The sequence below is a fragment of the Tasmannia lanceolata genome, unplaced genomic scaffold (genome assembly GCF_043159265.1).
Source record: "Tasmannia lanceolata isolate RefF3 unplaced genomic scaffold, GAP_Taslan_0.1 ptg000006l, whole genome shotgun sequence".
Lineage (NCBI taxonomy): Eukaryota > Viridiplantae > Streptophyta > Magnoliopsida > Canellales > Winteraceae > Tasmannia > Tasmannia lanceolata.
The window spans coordinates 30,744,553-30,763,625 of NW_027518683.1; positions in this window are offsets into that span (position 1 = coordinate 30,744,553).

A 19,073-nucleotide genomic window follows, 5' to 3' on the forward strand; every position below is an offset into this window, starting at 1 on the left:
TGGTTATGGGTTCGGAGTTGCTAATTGTGAACCTCTCTAGACAAATGGCTGCGCTAACAGAAGAAGTTCATCAGATGAAGCAACAAATGCAAACCTGGTATTGTGAGTCCCAAGGCTCTGAGCATTTCGCTGACAAAAAGACCAAAGCCCAAGATGTTGTTACCAGAAACTCTGTCTCTCAGCACCAGCAGGATTCTATTGGGCCCTTAATTCTTGATTATGACCAAGAGCCACCATCTGAAACTCCTAAAAGAGAATTCACTGATTTGCCTATCCCACGATCTGGTATCCTGAAAGGGTTTAAGAAAAGGAAAAAGGGGATTAACTGGTCACAGGAGCCTATGGTAATCGAATATGATCAACCAAGACCTATACCTCAGCAAAAGCCAGGTAGGCAATTCGCCCTCCTCCCGCTTCCACCATCTGTTATATTGCAACAAGGGTTGGCTTCAGGCAATATCTATTTACCTCGCATTAGGAATCCTCCCAATCCACTCCCCAGGACATGGAGGGCAGAAGAGCACTGCGATTTTCATCGAGGATCGGGGCATAATACTGATCAGTGTAAAACTCTGAGGCATGTGATCCAGAAGTTGATCGATGAGCGCAAGCTACCGTTTCAGCAAGTGCCAAATATTGTTGATAATCCTATGCAAAACCATGTTGTACCGCCGCTGATGATATTTAGACACTTGGGGTTTGAGAAGCTCAAGTTCAGTTGCAGTGAAAGAGAAGAGCCAGAAGTTAAAAGGCGCTTGTTATGATGATTACTCAGTTTTCGCCGAGCCTCCGAAGCTAGACAGTTGCAGCATTTAAAGTTTTAGTCATTTACTATTTTATGTTGAGTCAGTCATCATGGTCAGTACAATTGTTTAGTCCGGTCTTACAGTTCAAGGTTAATGCCTAGTCCAGGCAAGTTATCTTTTGCTTTTCTCTTTATTCAAAGTTGTGAATCCTGAGCATGTTCAGGATAGGTCGTCAGATGTAATAGCTTTTTCTTTAAATAAAAATTTCAGTTCCAATAGTTCACTTGTGTCGGTTTCTTAAGTATGCTTCTGATCTTAAAGTAAGACTCCCTCCTCAAATGAGGACAAAATTGACGAAACTCCACTTGAGTCACAGCAATTACTTGAACAAGAGGAGGAGCGCCAATCCCAGCCTTTCAAAGATGAAATTGAAGTGGTAAACACTGGCACTGAAACTTTAATTCAGTGAATGCTCATTAAAAATACATTACCCTCTGAAGAGTGTGAAGAATTGATAAAATTATTTCAAGAATAAGAAGATTGTCTAGAAAAGGTACAACTGATATCAGGGGCAAGACATAGATAGAAAGCTCAAGAGAATGAAGAAAGTGAGAGACATATGCTATACAAGGGGCATAGAGTGGAAACAACTTTCATATTTCCAATCAATGACCTTGGTTCTCAAATTCATAACATAAAGCCAACAAATTCAAGTTAAGAAGTTCAAGAGCAAGTATGGAAAAGTGATCATCAGATATCAAGAGTTACAAATCCATAGATGGAGGATGTCAAAGAACAAATTTTGCTCTATGAAAGTCGAAAGCACGTAATAGAATCTTGAAAGAAGAAGATCCATTATCTCTTACCTGGAAATGCCGTCAAACTCCGTGAAAAAAAAAAACAAAAGAGAAAAAAATAATAATAAATAATCAGTACCAGAGGGACTCTAGTAACCTAGATCGATTCTCAATCTGAACATCGGAAGGCCTCATTTGGCCGAATAAATCCCAAAATCAGAACCCAATGTCAAAAGAATACCGGTTTGCAAACCCTTCGAGCCTGAATAAAATTTTCTTGAAAACCCATCAAACTAGGGGCATCCTCCCCGAACTACGCAAGACCTGATCCCTACACTGGGGTACGTAGGCAGCTCTGTTAAATCGAGTTCGGTCGATTAAAAAAAAAGAGAAATTCAATCCTTTCAAAAAAAAAGAAAAAAGAGGGACAAGTTCCAAAAGAAGAGAAGTCAATTATTCCAGAAAGAAAAGAAAAAAAGAAAAATCAATTAACCTTCAAACAACTTATCTTCAACCTAGGGGCATTCGCCCTGAACTACACACGACCTGATTCCTACCTTGGGATATGTAGGCAACCTGTTCACAGGTTCGGTCGAAATCTTTGTTGAACCTTAAGCCATTCTTTGAAAAGCCCTATCCTACCTATAAAGTCCTTCTGGTGTTCAGAACTAATGATACAGGTCCCAAAACACAAAAAGTGAAAAAAGAAAAGAAAAAAAAAAGGAACGGAGTTTGAAGATCTGCTAGACTGAAAACCTGAAAGGGCGGTCTAGGCAAAATTTAAGATCATTCCCCTGCTAGGTTGAAAACCCGAAAGGGCGGCTTAGGCAAAAGCTAAGGGGATAGCCTGCTGGATCGAAAACCTAGAAAGGCGGTTCAGGCAAAAGTTAAGGCTAGCACGGTCCGCCAAGTTAAAAACCCCGAGGAGGTGACTTGGTCGCGGTAAGAGAATCATTATAAGAAGGCTACAGCCGGTATTAAGACTGAAGATCAACTGAAGTTCAGGCAAATTCAAGTGGCATCCTCAAAACTGGGGGCATTGAAGCTAAGCAATCGTAGGGGTCGTAATTAAATCCTTGAGGCATTACTGTTTTAAGGAAGAAGTGTTTACCAATTGAAAAACCATTCCTCGAAAGGATAGACTTACCAAATAAAATGTTAACTAAGTCAGAAGCATTACTGTGTCTGTCAGTGTAGTTAGTCAATCTTTGTCATTCTATATTCACTCCTTCAGAGTTGCTCAATCCGTTGAGTAGTGCCTTTTATCTAAGTTTTCTCTTTAGAAAGAGTCAATCGTCCTTCTTATGTCCAAATGATGCAACTGTCTTGGTGAAGGAGGCCCGACCTCGGCAGCTCCCTGCAATTGTACATGAAAGGGTTCGAGAATCTAGTCAAACACCTACATTTCAAAGAAGATCAACTCAGAGGAGTTCAGAAGTAGAAACATCAGAAAGCCCAGCTTCCGTAAAAAGATCATACCCCAGGAAGGCACCTTAAGCTTAGAAGAGCCCCAGATGTAATGGTGGTTGAGCAAATTTCTCAGAAAAATGAACCATTAAAATTCAGGATTTCCTTCCAGTTAGTTAAATACTATCCTGGTCAATAAACATTTATCTAAGCACCTGTCAAGAGGCAAATCCTGCTTTTCCATGTTAATATCCAAGAGAGACGTTGTTCTAAATTATCAATTTCAAGTATCTTGTTCAAGGTTTCAGTTATCAAAATCCCCAGAAGACAAGACCAGCAGTCTCTTTGAGAAAAATCTTGTTGAGGTTTCATAAAGGTGTTCCTGATCCATTCTTGTTAGTAATGGTTCTTCGTTCCTAAGGTTTGCCGTTTCATCCTTCGACAAAATCTTAGTTTCCAATATCTTTATCGGGCACGATCTATAATGTCCCCGATTTAATTAAGTTCAAAAAAAATCCAAAATTCATCAAATCCAATTCTACGTCAAATTCAAATTCATGAAAAATCTCTAAATTCTTCGAGCCCGTTTGTGAACGGTGCCTCTTTTCTCGAGGCCATTTGTGAATGATCTCGTCTTCTCCTTGAGCCCGTTTGTGGACGGTGCCTCATTTCCCAAAAATAAAAATTCATCAAATCCAATCCCCGATTCAAAAAATCCAATCCTACGTCAAATTCAAATTCATGAAAAATCTCTAAATTCTTCGAGCCCGTTTGTGAACGGTGCCTCATTTTTCGATTCCATTTGTGAATGGTCTCGTCTTCTCCTTGAGCCCAAAATTCATCAAATCCAATTCCCGATTCAAAAAATCCAATCCTACGTCAAATTCAAATTCATGAAAAATCTCTAAATTCTTCGAGCCCGTTTGTGAACGGTACCTCATTTCTCGATTCCATTTGTGAATGGTCTCGTCTTCTCCTTGAGCCTGTTTGTGAACGGTGCCTCATTTTCTGAGTCCATTTGTGAATGGTCTCATGTCCTCCTTGAGCCCGTTTGTGAACGGTGCCTCAATTCTCGAGTCCATTTGTGAATAGTCTCGTCTTCTCCTTGAGCCCGTTTGTGAACGGTGCCTCATTTTCTGAGTTCATTTGTGAATGGTCTCATGTCCTCCTTGAACCCGTTTGTGAACGGTGCCTCATTTCTCCAGTCCATTTGTGAATGGTCGCGTCTTCTCCTTGAGCCCGTTTGTGGACGGTGGCTCATTTCTCAAAAAATCAAAAATTCATCAAATCCAATCCCCGATTCAAAAAAATCTGATTCTACGTCAAATTCAAGTTCATGAAAAATCTCTAAATTCTTCGTTGTTGAATTCATCAATCAAAGCTATCTTGTTTCTTTGAGCCCGTTTGTGAACGGTGCCTCCTTTCTCGAGTCCATTTGTGAATGGTCTCGTCTTCTCCTTGAGCCCGTTTGTGAACGGTGCCTCATATCTCGAGTCCATTTGTGAATGGTCTCATCTCCTCCTTGAGCCCGTTTGTGAACGGTGCCTCATTTCTCGAGTCCATTTGTGAATGGTCTCATCTTCTCCTTGAGCCCGTTTGTGAACGGTGCCTCATTTCTCGAGTCCATTTGTGAATGGTCTCGTCTTCTTGTTGAGTTCGTTTGTGAACGGTGCCTTATTTCTGAGTCCATTTGTGAATGGTCTCATGTCCTCCTTGAGCTCATTTGTGAACGGTGCCTCATTTCTCGAGTCCATTTGTGAATGGTCTCGTCTTCTCCTTGAGCCCGTTTGTGAACGGTGCCTCATTTTCTGAGTTCATTTGTCAATGGTCTCATGTCCTCCTTGAGCCCGTTTGTGAACGGTGCCTCATTTCTCGAGTCCATTTGTGAATGGTCTCGTCTTCTCCTTGAGCCCGTTTGTGGACGGTGCCTCATTTCTCAAAAAATAAAAAATTCATCAAATCCAATCCTCGATTCAAAAAAATCCGATCCTACGTCAAATTCAAGTTCATGAAAAATCTCTAAATTCTTCGTTGTTGAATTCATCAATCAAAGCTATCTTGTTTCTTTGAGCCCGTTTGTGAACGGTGCCTCTTTTCTCGAGTCCATTTGTGAATGGTCTCGTCTTCTCCTTGAGCCCGTTTGTGAACGGTGCCTCATTTCTCGAGTCCATTTGTGAATGGTCTCGTCTTCTCCTTGAGCCCGTTTGTGAACGGTGCCTCATTTCTTGAGTCTATTTGTGAATGGTCTCGTCTTCTCGTTGAGTTCGTTTGTGAACGGTGCCTCATTTCTCGAGTCCATTTGTGAATGGTCTCGTCTTCTCCTTGAGCCCGTTTGTGAACGGTGCCTCATTTCTCGAGTCCATTTGTGAATGGTCTCGTCTTCTCCTTGAACCCGTTTGTGAACGGTGTCTCATTTTCTGAGTCCATTTGTGAATGGTCTCATGTCCTCCTTGAGCCCGTTTGTGAACGGTGCCTCATTTCTCGAGTCCATTTGTGAATGGTCTCGTCTTCTCCTTGAACCCGCTTGTGAGCGGTGTCTCATCTTCTTCTAAAAATTGTTTGAGAACGATCTTTGTTCCTTCTCTTCAGAATCCATTCGAAGATGATATCTCATTCTCTCGTTGCCCGTTTGTGAATGGCGCCGCAGCGGAATTTTTTATTGCATTCCAATTCTAGGACTTCGTTTAGGGTCTTACATTAGGTAGTAAATGTTTGCGTCTAGGTTCCGTTTTGTGTAGAGTCCTTTGTTGATTAAAGCTGCGCAAAATGGCTCTGTCACTTTTGCTTTGGTATTAGATGACTATGTCATCTCTACCAAAGAAGGGCATCTGTAGACACCCCATTTTGCTCTGTTTTAATCAACAAAGAAGTTAGTGTTCTTGTTATCAGTCTTTTTCAGTGTTTTCCATTCCCGTGTCCGCTCCTATTGTTTTCTCGATCTTTTCAGATTATTTCTGTCATGTTTTGCGTCGTCCTGATAATTATTGAGAGGGGTTGTTCGCAAGAATTAAAGCAAGGGAGAACTTGGACCCGTCGGTGGGCCCGCATTGAACATTTACTTAAATTTGGACCAACCAGGGGGTCCGCACATTGTTTTAATGAAAATTGAGTTTTGAGCCTACTTCGATCCAATGTGTACAAAAGCCCATCAAGTAGATCGTTCGGATTATCTCACTTAAGAAGGGGAGCATCCAATTTATATCGAGGTCCACCAAATGAACCGTTTGGTTCATCCCACGAATGTGATTTATAGGATGTACCCTATAAGAAATGATTTATTGAGCATATCCCATTAATGATTTGTTAATCGGATGGTTCAGATTATCCTGTGGGATGGGACCCACTTGGGATTGATGCCGAATCCAAGGAAATAAATTCCCATTAAATCTTGAAGGCATGAAAAGAAAGCATATATATTTTATGAGGTATTTTCGTCTAGCTTCTCCTTTGAGAAAGACCACAAGCGGAAACTTTACGTTAGGTAATTCTCGAGACTGCTTTTTGGGGAGGAGGCAGCATAAGGAATAAAAGAAAAAAAAAAGAAACAAAGGAGGGGAGGGAAATCTCTTTTAAGGCAAGAGAAGTGTAAGGAAAGACCGCTCGGCAACTTTCCCCCAGCAGAGATTTGTTTTAAGAAAGAAAGAAATATACCCACTTGAAAAAGGAAAAGAACGAAAAAGAAAAGAAAAAACCGGGAGCAGAAGGGGCTCCCTCGGTTTTTCTTCTCCCCTCCTCTCTCTGTTTGGAGGATCCTCCCCATTACTCCCTCGATTTTCTTCTCATCATCGATCCCCAACCGTCAACACCCCACGGATAAGAAAAAACGAAAAACAGTTACGGTGAGTCTGATCTAGAGAGGAGGGAAAGAATAGCAGCGTTGGAGAGAAGGAGGGATTGAAAAAAAAAAAAAACAAATCACGTTGAGAAAAACAGAGGAGAGCTCTCTCTCTCTCGAGATTCCTCCCCATCTCTCTCACAAACTCTCCATATCCCACACTCTCTCTCTCTCACTCCCTATCACCCTCTGTTTTACCTTCACCCTCTCTAACTCTCAATCTATCTCTCACCAGCCGACGCCCTCCCTCTCTACCTCTCTGTTATCTTACTCCTACTCACAGCATCCTCTTATCCATCTCATCTTCATTCCCTCCACGGTTCTCTGTTCCACGGCTCTCTCTCCCTTCCCACCTTTTGTTTAAAAAAAAAAGAAAAAAAAACGAAAGAGAGGAAAACAGAGTATCGTATACTCTGTTTCTCTCTCTCTCTCTCTCTCTCTCTCTCTCCCTCTCCCTTAACCTCTCGTTCTGTTCTTCACCACCCTTTCTGTTTTTTTTCCACACCACTCCCCCACACTCTCTACTGTTCTGTCACTCTCCATCCCTCTCTTGGCCTCTCTCTGTCACTCTCCATCCCTCTCTTGGTCACTCTCTCTAACTCTCTCACTCTCTCTCTCGGCCTCTCTCTCATTCTCCATCAATCTCTCTCTCGGCAGTAACGGAAACAAAGAAAACAAAGAAAAAAGGAGGAAGCGGGTCGGATTGCAGCGTCAGCGGGATTTCTCGGATTTTTTGGCTTTTGGATTCAGCGTGGATCTCCACCAGAGGTAGGTACACTGTTCTCGAACTTTTCCGAAATTATTTGGTATTTTTTTAGATTTTTGCATGATTTTTAAGCATTTAAATGATTTTAATTCAGTATTAAATGTGTGTGCTTAAAATCATGATCTGCATGAGTGTTTCAATTCCGGTTCCTCTCGAAATTTAATAAAATGATCTATCTAAATAGAGTAAAATAACTATCGGATCGGATCGGACATTGGATCAAAGGATTTTTAGAATTTGAGTGAAGACTGGAATTTTATTTAAAATAATGGCTGAGAAATTACGAAATTCGAAAAAATAGCCATCTCAGGATGATCTATTTTTTAGAATTTTAAATTTTTCTTGCGTTCATCATATCAGAACAAGATTAAAGGACATTTTCCAGAGTCGTAATTTTCTCGAAAATCGTGTTTTAATAATAGAAAACTCTTCAAAAATATCTTTTTGACGAAGAAAACTAAATTATATACTAAACGGATTTGAAAATTAATAAAATTTCGTGGGAAAATAATATGATACTGGTACATTCTACCTTGAAGTTTTGAGAATTTTTGGAATTGGTTTGGTAAATTATTTTATGCTTTCTTTGAAAATTATCAGTTTTTTGGAGAATTTTTAGAGACATCAGATCACAGATAAAATTCCCAAAATTTTTACAATAGTCTTATATTCCATATTACTGATTTTTGTAAAATTTTCAAGTCATTTAGATCTTGTTTCATATGGGATGTAGTGTTAATTTATAATCTGGTCTGAAAATTAAAAAATCCGAAACTGATAGTAAATAGTTTCCAAACTTCATGAAAATCGCACATCATGCTATTTTTAATTATATCTCACTACTGTAGAAATTTCATTGAATTTAGATTTCTATTTCTAGTAGTTTCTGTGTTATTTTTTCAATATGATCTTATTGTTGTTAAATCAAAATTAAATATGAGCTTAATGTCAAAATCTGTAAAAATCTTCCAGTAAGCTACATCTCATCATATCTTACTGCTGTAGAAGTTTCAACTCATTTCAAATTTTTTTGGAACATTTTCACTTGTAAAATCACTCATATGATTAAAATTGATAAATTCTATTGAAAATTCGAAATTAATTAAAAATCAGTTTAAAGCTTCTAAAAGAACCTTAAAATTCTGTCACATGTTCACTCCTCAATTCATTGAAACAGAAATTTTAGGATCTTTAGATTTCCCTGGAAAAATGGCCAGTGCATCCATAATCGTATCCCAATTGCACTCGATCTTTGACAATTTGAATATTTAAGCTATAGCATCTTGTTGGCTCCGAGATTACTGTCCACGGAAATCCTGAGATATGCCAGGCAATAAGGTGCTATAACCTAAGTATTAAATTGCACAAGGAAAGAGCGCACGATTCCCTTCATTGGATGCTATTCTGGGCCGAAATTGGTGAACCCTAGAGCCACTGGTAATCCTTAAATGTCCAAAAATTGAAAATTCTTGAAATCTGAAAGTAACTAACTTCAAGAGCTTAAATCGATTTGTCTCATGTCTTTCGGAACCATTGGATTATGGTTTCCCATATAAGAACCATTAGAGCCCAATTTAGGAACACTGGTGTCGTGTCTTGTCCTAAGTTTTAGGGAGTCTTAGGTTTTAGGGAGTCCAGCCTCATCACGTACGTTTGCTATAGATAGCAACCGTGCCATAGATCTAGTTACACTAGTCACCCAATCTTTCCCTAGGACAAGCCTAGTAAACTAGGATGTAGGCTAACCTGCATTAGTCTAAGGAACAACTTGCATTTAGATAAGAATCATATAGCATCTTAGATGAAATCCTAGGATAATAATATCTTCAACTTGAATTAAATAACTTCTCCTAAAACTGTTGAAACAATCAATCCCGTCTAGGTCGGTGTCTTAGTTGAGTTAGGCATAAGTAACTTAGCTTAGGTGCACCGAACTACGTCGACTCTGATCCCAGTGAGGCTTGGGTACGTAGGCAGCTTGGATGTCTGATGGCATACCAACCGCGAGTCGGCACTACAACAAATTGTGGTGTTCTGTATATTAATTTTCTTGTAAATTCTTAATTAAATCAATTAGGATATTTCATGAAATTAGAATTTTAGGAAAACTTTCACTTAAATTGAATCCAGACAAATTAAGAAATCAAGATACACATTTAGGATTCATATTGAAATTAGATTTTAGGATGCATGTCACTTAGTTCGCACATTAACAGAGAGTTGAATGAGCAATTTAAAATAAATTTAAAAGAGTTAGCTTTTGGAATCGAAGACCGATTATCGGGTAGGAATGGTGCATGTGGTGGATAACTCCCCATACCTTCCATTCTTGTAACCAGGTAGCGAGTCTAGATTTATGGTTAATTATGGGGTCCTAGATCCCACATCTAGGTGGCGACTCTGTCAGTCTCTTTTGTATGGAATTCGGATTGCCTTAGTGATCCCAAGTTCACATAAAAGATGAATTAAAACCAATAATAAAAATGCACACGCCAGTCACGTGGGTACGAGAGACCAAGAGAGTGAAGGCGTGGCGGCTCGCGCCCCACCCCTCTCGCGGGATCGGGTCCCACAGGCACACATTAGCAAGACTACCAAATTTAAATTCATTAATTTCATGACATATTTCCATCAGATTTGGGTTTTTGATTTACGATGGTGCTACAAGCATCGCGGTATGTTTATCCTTTGGGCATCAATACCCTTTGCTTGGTAAAGTTAAATCCATCGTCTCGAAAAACATGCAAATCTATAAAGGCTTCTGCTGGCATGTGACCTTTGCATTTTCGCACATTCCCCTTATCCCCATGGGAATCTAATTGTCCCTCTAGCTAGAGGAATGGAATCGGCTTCTGCTTTGGCATGTGACCGTTCTTTTCTCTTGACTAGCCAACTAGTAGATGGCTATGGAAGGCCATGGAGTTTAATTCTTTCAATTTGAACTTCATTTAACAACTTAATATTATAAAGAGGGTATTTTTATAGTGGAAGTCTGAATATAACATTACTTGCATGTTTTAAGCAAACAACCATCCAATGGAATAAAACATGCATAAAATAAGCATAAAGCAAACACAAGGCATCCATCACATGAACACATCCAACCAAACCATAGGCTCAATTTAGTATTTGGATTGTAGGGAACTCTTACTAACCTTATTGAAATAAGGGTATCCCCACAACTCCACATTATCAAAACAAGGGTGAATTTTGGGCAACTGAGTGCTTTCGTACTAGGGAAATTCGCCGACCTCAAAGCGATAATACAAAGGGGTAAATCTCAGATATATGCCCCATCAAATAATGCTACATATATCAGCAAAATCATCATGCATGCCCGTCCTTGGTCAAATAAAAAATGCCATCATCGGCAAGACCATCTGAAGCATCTCAATGCCACAGTTGATTCGATCCATCTGTTGGCCTCCAAGTGAACGATATGATCTTCAATTGAGCTTGTTTTAACATAAAATAAACCACCCTAGTATCTTACACTAGCCTAGGTAATTTATACATCATGATCAAAGTTGTCCGCCCAACTGCCCAGAGGGAGTATAATAATTGAATAAAATTAAAATTATTACATTGCGGATGATATTTGGGATAAACTACAAATAATTAAATAAACAACATACACATCAGCCCATAAATCATTAAATAAACTCAAGCATTAAAACGCACAAGTTGAGGCCCAAACTCCCTTTCTGCCCAATATTCACCAACAACGATTATTTCTCACTATTCACTAGTTAATTAATTTTTAATTAACCATCCAGGGATCTGATCTCTTTGGAAGTAATTTAGAAATAGATTTTAATATCAGCATAACATCACAAAAAAATCTGAGCAAAACGGAGTTCGTTTGGCATAGAAAATCGCAAAACAGACCTTATTGGAAAATATTGTCCGAAAAGCATGACCTTCAGAGAGAATTTGAGTGGGATTCGATCGCTCGGATGAACTTTAAAAGTTCTGATCATGCTAAGATCTACCAAAAATATTTTTTGAAAGATCTACACCTGGGTTATAGACTTTGCAAAGTTCTTTGGGTCCCAAGAGAAAAACCGATTGTAAAAAACATACTAAAAATCAGCAATTCCAGCAAGTTACATGCAACTTTGAAAAATCATATCTCCCAATCCGCCCGTCGAATTTTGATGATTCTTGATGCATTGGACTCATATTCGAGTTTAATATTCAATCATGTAAAGTGATCATCCGAAAAAAAACCAGCAGGCAGATTATATCCTTTATTTTCTCAAAATAATCCTATGTCTATAAAAATCACAGATAAAGACTAGGAACCTCGGATAGCCGGGATAAACATCCAGACTCACCGCGGGTGACTACATGATCTATCTTTTGTTTGTTAGCCTCCTAATATATTCCTTAGTTTGCTCTGATACCACTTGTCGGAAGGTTAGTAACCATCCGACGAAAACACTACGCGCAGCAAAAGATTCAATTACATAGAACAAAATTTTGCAATCGCTTTCGCCTTAACCCAGATTTTCTAGGAACTAGATCTGATGTTAGGTGAAAAATAAAATAAATAAGAAACCATGTATGTTTTTTTTTTGAAACCGCAAAGAAGATCGTCTTCTTGATCTACTCCTCGAATCATCACGAACGAACTCTTTGTCGTGAACGATACAAGTTGATCCAATAGGATCCTTTGATTTTGCACAAGGAATAACTTTTATTCTATATTAAACTCTGATCAAAGAAATTTCTAGAGATGGGAATCTAAGATACTAGATGGAGCTTTTGAGAAGAACTTGTGTTCTATAATGGAAACTAGAACTTGAACTTGTGAAAAACAATTAGGGGGAGAGAGTGTTTGACATTTTCTCTAGGTTGGGACTTTTATAGAAATTTGGTTCTACAATTTGAATTCCTAAAAAGTCTCATATTCTTTGCTATCTTTAAGGAAATCCAATTAAATTCCATTAGTATAGGAATACCACCACTAAGAGGAAACATATGGGGAGTCACTGTTAGAGTAGGTGCCCTAAAACCCATTGTATTTCGCATGTTAATGAATAAAAGTTTCTTTTTAAAACAATTAATTGTTACAAAAAGTTAAATATGTGTAATATATTACTTATCAGTGATACGTATTTGTCCTTAGGTAGCAAAGTAGGAAACCCATGGTCATGGATTCACAGATCCTATGGAGCAAGGAGATATGAGATTCCGGTTCTTTGCAGACCTTAATAGTTCTTAGTTGGGGTTGAGGTTGGACACCTTCTGTATACAACTAGCATCTATCTTGTCAACATGCACGAGATATGGAGTGACTTATCACAATCACTCGGGTAGTGGACCCTATGCAAGATAGAATGAATACGACAATGAGATTGTGTACTGAACAGGATCACATTAGAATGCTTGTGGACGGGTGATAATTTAGCTATTCTACCACACATGACCCTTTATATGTCTTTTGACCTAAGGGGTCATATTGGTCTGTTGGAAAGTGTATCATTTTTTATCTATCTAACCATGATTCTCTTGGAGTCACCAGAGGGTAGTACTGGAGTGTTGGACAAACCTTCGAGGTCAATAGTGATGCCCGACATGGAATTCTTCGCCAATTTAATAGGATAACATCTACGGTTTTGGTCAGAACAGTAGGCCTAGAAAAATACCTGGCCAGGTGGATTTGATAAAATATTTATCAAAAGGTTTTCACAAAATAAGTTTTGAAATGGTTTTAACAAATGCATTTGCGGGCCGACATTGTTTGACTGCATGGTATACCATGAGTGAGCCCAGGGGTAATTAATGTCCACCCCCCGTAGGACTCAACTCGGTAGATGTAGACTTGGAGAAAGGACTTGCATATTTGATATGATTAGGGGTATAATGATTTGACGGTTTTCTTCAGGGTTACGTATCGATGGAGGTCACTGACTCAATGCGATTGTAGAATTGGCTACAGAGCAATAATCGCAGTGGGGCCCACTTGTGGGTTCTGCAGGATCTAATATTAAATCCCTGCTACGATCCCACTCACTACTCGATTGACCTATTATAATCTATCAGATAGAGGTCCCACATTTATTTAGTTGCTTATACGAACTAGTTTCGTAGCATTGGATGCATTGAAAGGATATACATAATGTATATAGTGTATTTGCACTATGGGATACATTGGGAATAGCAAAATGGTTAAGTATTAACCATAAAGGGTATTTTGGGAATTATAGAAAAATATGGATGGAGATTTTATCACATTTGATGGGACGAAATATGTTTATTTAATTAAAAGATTAAATTGATAATTGTAAGTTTAGCTTATAGACTGGTTTTACAAAAATAGTCATAACTTACTCATATTCCGGCCAAAATTAATGTTTAAGTACTTGTTTGGAAGAACTTTGAAAGATCTACAACTTTGTAGTTTATGACTTTTTCTAATTCAACCATTTACGTGTCCAAAAATGACGTCGAAATTTGACCTACAACATTATAGCGGGAATGTAGAAAAATGAAAGAGTGTAGGAGATATTTTAGGGATTGTTTTTATCCAATAAAGCAACCCACATTTTTTACTTAGAAAAACACAATTTAGGAATTTCTAAAAGTCTAAGAATTTCTAAAAACATTCCCCACATTGTTTGGTTTCTATTTTGAAAAAGCAAACTAGCTTGTTTCCAAATTGGAGCTTCCAATTTAGGCTAGTTTCCATTGTTTTTAATAATTCTCTAGAAACTTTGGATTGTGCATATGAAAATTGAGAACCCTAAAAACATATGATATATTGCTGGAGTTTTCTACAGCTCTTCCATAATTACATGCGCTGAAAATTGGTAGAGACACCTTAAAGTCTTTCTCTTCTTCTTCAATTCCATCAACTAGTTTTGTCTTTTCTAAGTAAAAAATAAACATCCAACCAAGCTCCATTGATCTAAATACATATTCCCATATTATAATTTGATTTAGATTAGATTATAAAGTAAACAAAGAATTGTTTACAAGATCCTTTGTGCAACAAAAGGAATCCATTGATTCAACTTGCGGTTTCGCATCGATTAGATCGTTGGCGGATTTTCGAGGAGTAGATCACGCAGACATTTTTCTTCTCATCAGCAAAATAAGGTATTTATATTTATATTTATTAAATCACTATAAAATCAATTAGTCCCAAAGAATCCTGGGTTAGAGTAAAAATTTTGTTCTACACGGTTTAATTTTCCACTACGTGTAGCAATTTTGCTCGAAGTTTTTCAACCTTTCTAACAAGTGGTATCACAGCTAACTAGGAAATAGATTACGAGGCTAATGAACAAAAGATAGATTATGCTGTAATCCGCTGTGAGTCCGGACGTTTATCCCGCCTATCCGAGGTTTCTAGTCTTTGTGTGTATTTAATAAACATATGACTGTTTATCATAAAATAGCAAAACTGAACCGAACGGTGGATTTCTGGACTGATCTCTTTACGTGGTTGGAAATTACACTCGAATATGAGTCCAACACATCAGGAATTATCGAAATCCGACAAGCGGTTTAGGAGATATAATTTTTCAAAGTTTGGTACAAGTTGTTGGAATTCATGAAATTAATTTTGAAAATTGATTTGTGTTTTTATTTCTCCACCCAAAAACAATTTGAAAGGCCTATAATCTAGGCATAGACTTTTCAAACAATGTCTTGGGGTGTATGTAGCATGATCAGATCCTTGAGAAAGCATTCGAGTAACTATATCCCACTCAAACCTACTCGAAAGGTAATGCTGTCCGGAATGTGTTCTCTATGGAACAATTTTATTTGTCACAAATCAAACGATCTTGTTTTCGTGTAAAATTTTGTATGCTATTTATTAGACCATATAAAAGTGTTTTATGATATTTCTAATTAAAATCATAATGGTTGTGTGATAATCAAAATTGAATTAACCCGGTATTTGTGCGAATTGATCGTTATTGGCGAAAGATGGGCAAAAAGGAGAATAGACCTCACTCCATGCATGAGACGCATGATTTTTATGTGGATGTTCTGATCTGATGATTTATTTCACGGTTTGTAATATTAAAGTCCGACCGCAATGTAATTTAATTATTTCAGTTTTTAATTACTCCCTCTGGGCAGTTGGGCGGACGACTAGTTTCCCATGCAGATTTATAATGATGTATAGATTATCTAAGCTAGTGTAGGATACTAGGGTAGTTTATATTTTTTTGTCCAAGACCATTTGAAGATGAGATCATTCTCTTGGTGCTCAATCGATGGATCGTGGATATTGCTGCATGGCGATACTTCAGATTGACTGACAGATGGAAGCGGATTCGATCCAACCAAAGAGGGTTACACTTGTTGATGTTATTGTGCTTCATATAACTGAGGCAAAAATCTGATTACACTCTTTTGGGAATTCGCTTTGAGGCCAGCGAAGTTCCCCTTGTGCTGTTGCGCAAAGTTGCCCATAATTCACCCTCAATTTGGCAAGATGGTGTTGTAGGGATTCCCTTATTCAAATAAGGTTAGTAGGAGAATCCCTATGATCCAAGATGCCAAATTGGATTTCATGGATGATGTGTGATTATTTCCATGGTTTGTTTGTTTGCTTTTTCATGTGATGGATGGCATGGTTTTGTTTGCTATATATGTTTTATATTCATGGAATGGTTGCATAATGATAATTATTACTCCCACATTAAATAACCCTCTTAATAATATTAAGTTGATAAACAGAGTCAAGTCAAAATGACAAGACGTCGTGGCCTTCCATAGCCATCTAACCGTTGGCTAGTCTAGGAAATAGGACGATCACATGCCAAAGCAGAAGCCGATCCTGGTTCTTGACTAGAGTAACCGTTAGATTCATACTATGATAAGGAGAATGTGTATGATACATTAGTCACTTTAAACAGCCCATTTTGACCGAACCCTAAACCTGTCACTTTGAATAAAAAACCTATTAAATCAATGATTCAGAGTCCCAATTTAGACCCTAGGGTCCCAGCTAGGTCCCTGCAAAATTTCGTCGAAATCTGTAAAGATTTGCCTAATAAGATGAGTATAGTTCATATTGTAGTGTAGTATAGTGTAAATAGGGGAGTGAATTAGCCAATGGTTTGGCCAGCTTTTACACTTAGAGGAAAAGGGGGTTGAGTTCAACCAAGAATGAAGAGAACCTTAGCTTAAGATCTAAGCTACCAACGGAAAGGGGGGTGATTTTATCTTTAAAAATTTACAGTGGAATTTTACCTCTGAACCACCCATTCTCCAAAACTAAGTCAAAATGTCACATTTAAGGGGGCTGTCCATAAGTAACTTATAGGGCTCAAATATTAACCCAAACCCCTATAAATACAAACTCAAGCTTCATTTTTCAAAAATTAGGGTTTTTTCTAACATAATCAGTGAGAGAGAGAGAGAGAGAGAGAGAGAGAGAGAGAAAACCAATGCTCAAAACCCAAACTCTAACAACCTAAACCCTAACCCCAGCTTTTTCCCTTCCCTTTCCTACTCCGGCAAAGCTCCGGCTAGTTTCGATCGAACTCCGGCCATCCTTGTTCTTCTTCGGCAAGCTCTGGCTGACATATTTTTCTTCATTTTCTTTTCAAGATCATTGCAAGGCTACCATTTCCCCTTCGTTTCTCAATATAAACCCTAAATCTTCCACATTTTCTTTGTTTCTCTTTCATTCAACCATTTCTTTTTAGCTCAAATCATATATTCGTTTTCTAGAATTTTAGATCCAAAAAGTTAAGGCTCGGATTTAGTCTATTCCACATAGATCCAAGTAGTTCGCTCAAATCTTGAAGAGACAAGATCAAAATCACCTCAAATTTGTGCAGGAATAAGGTTTTGTTCTAGCTGATTCGAGTAAAGATCTCAATATTTGTTTGCTTAATTTCAGGTAACATTTCAAATTTTTTTAAAGTTAATTTATGATTTCGTTTTTGTTTAATGTTTAATTGGATCCCTGACTAATTTAATGGCATAATATGGTTGCAATCTGTGAGAGTAGGATTTGAATGTTGTTGAGCTTGGTCTTGATCCTCTCTATTGTTTCGAATAGGATACATATAAGTTTACATCTATATCTTTTGATCCACAAATACAATTCTTTCGATTCTCCTTCAAATATCATTTTTGTTTCAGAATTTGTGTGTTCACAAATAGTTTAGAAAGCTTGAGTAAATTTAAATCTTGTTTATATGATGAATATTGTTGGATTATAAGTTTTAAAAGCATTTTAGAGGTAATTTACAATAAGAATTGAAGTCATTTTATTTTTTTTACAATTTGAAAGGTAAATGTGTAGTTGAAGAATATAATCATGGTCAGATAATCCTCTTTTCTCTTTTGGTTTATGCACTTGTCTTCTTTGAAGCGATTTCATATATTATGCCTTTTATTTGTCATGGAGGATATGAGTGCTGTTTCAGGCTATGGTATCCTGGTCATAATTGCTGAATATATAGACATTACTCTACTAGGTCTTGGTTAGAGCTTTGTAATGCATTACACACAAGCATGTGATAAATAATACAGACTTGGGTTTGTCGTTTGTCCATTAAAGTAGGACAGAACATGGAACATAGGAATTTCAATGATTTTATAGCTGATTAATAGAATGTAATGGATTTGAAAAAAAGAAGGATTTTTTAGAAATTAGAACAGTGTCAGACATAGACCTTGATACCTTTTCATTACTAATTTTGATTAGTGGCATTGAATATTTTTTGTTCCCCCTGTTATTTTAAGTGGGTTATTTGAATGTTGGCTAGAATAAGGCAAATAGTGTTGGTTTTTGGTCATGTTAATTGTTTCATTATATCTCTCAACCAGTGATGTGTCATGTTAACTACTTTATTCTATGTCCTAACCTGTGACATTAATCAATTTAAACAATTGCATGAAAGAGGTTTGTCATTGTGATCCCATACTTTCTTTTTGAAAAAGTTCAGCAAATTTCATGTATAATGTGTTTGAAGGCACCTTAACTACTTAAATGTTGCACCATTAGTTGACCACTCATGTAAATAGCTATTTGAACTAGATATTATTCATTTATTCTGATGAGAAGTCTTGAATCTTGTACAAACAGATCTCAGTGTTGATTTTGTTGATAAATTGACCCCTCTTAATCTTGATTTTCATGAGGAAAAAATGAATACTTTACTGTGGCTGAATAAATGCGATGAACTATTATATTAGTGAAACAAGTACCCATGTATAGCGTTCAATATTAATTGCTTAGGTGTTATTGAATGATATGTGATTCCTTATGTCGCATACATTTTCTTTCATTGGTATTACACCATCATGATCTATAATTGCACAAGAATAAGTTAGTTATCTCGTCCATTGAACTAAACTATAAGAGTTGTTTTTTTTTAAGTGGAGCTTAACTGTCCTTGATGTTTTTCTTAGCTTACAATGCAACTGCCAAAATCAAATGTAGTGATCCGAAAGAATGAGATAAATTAGTGTATTCAGTTATGATGATGATTCTTCCTAATGTGTTGTTAAGAGGGTACTATGTGTATCCCTTTATTGTGGAA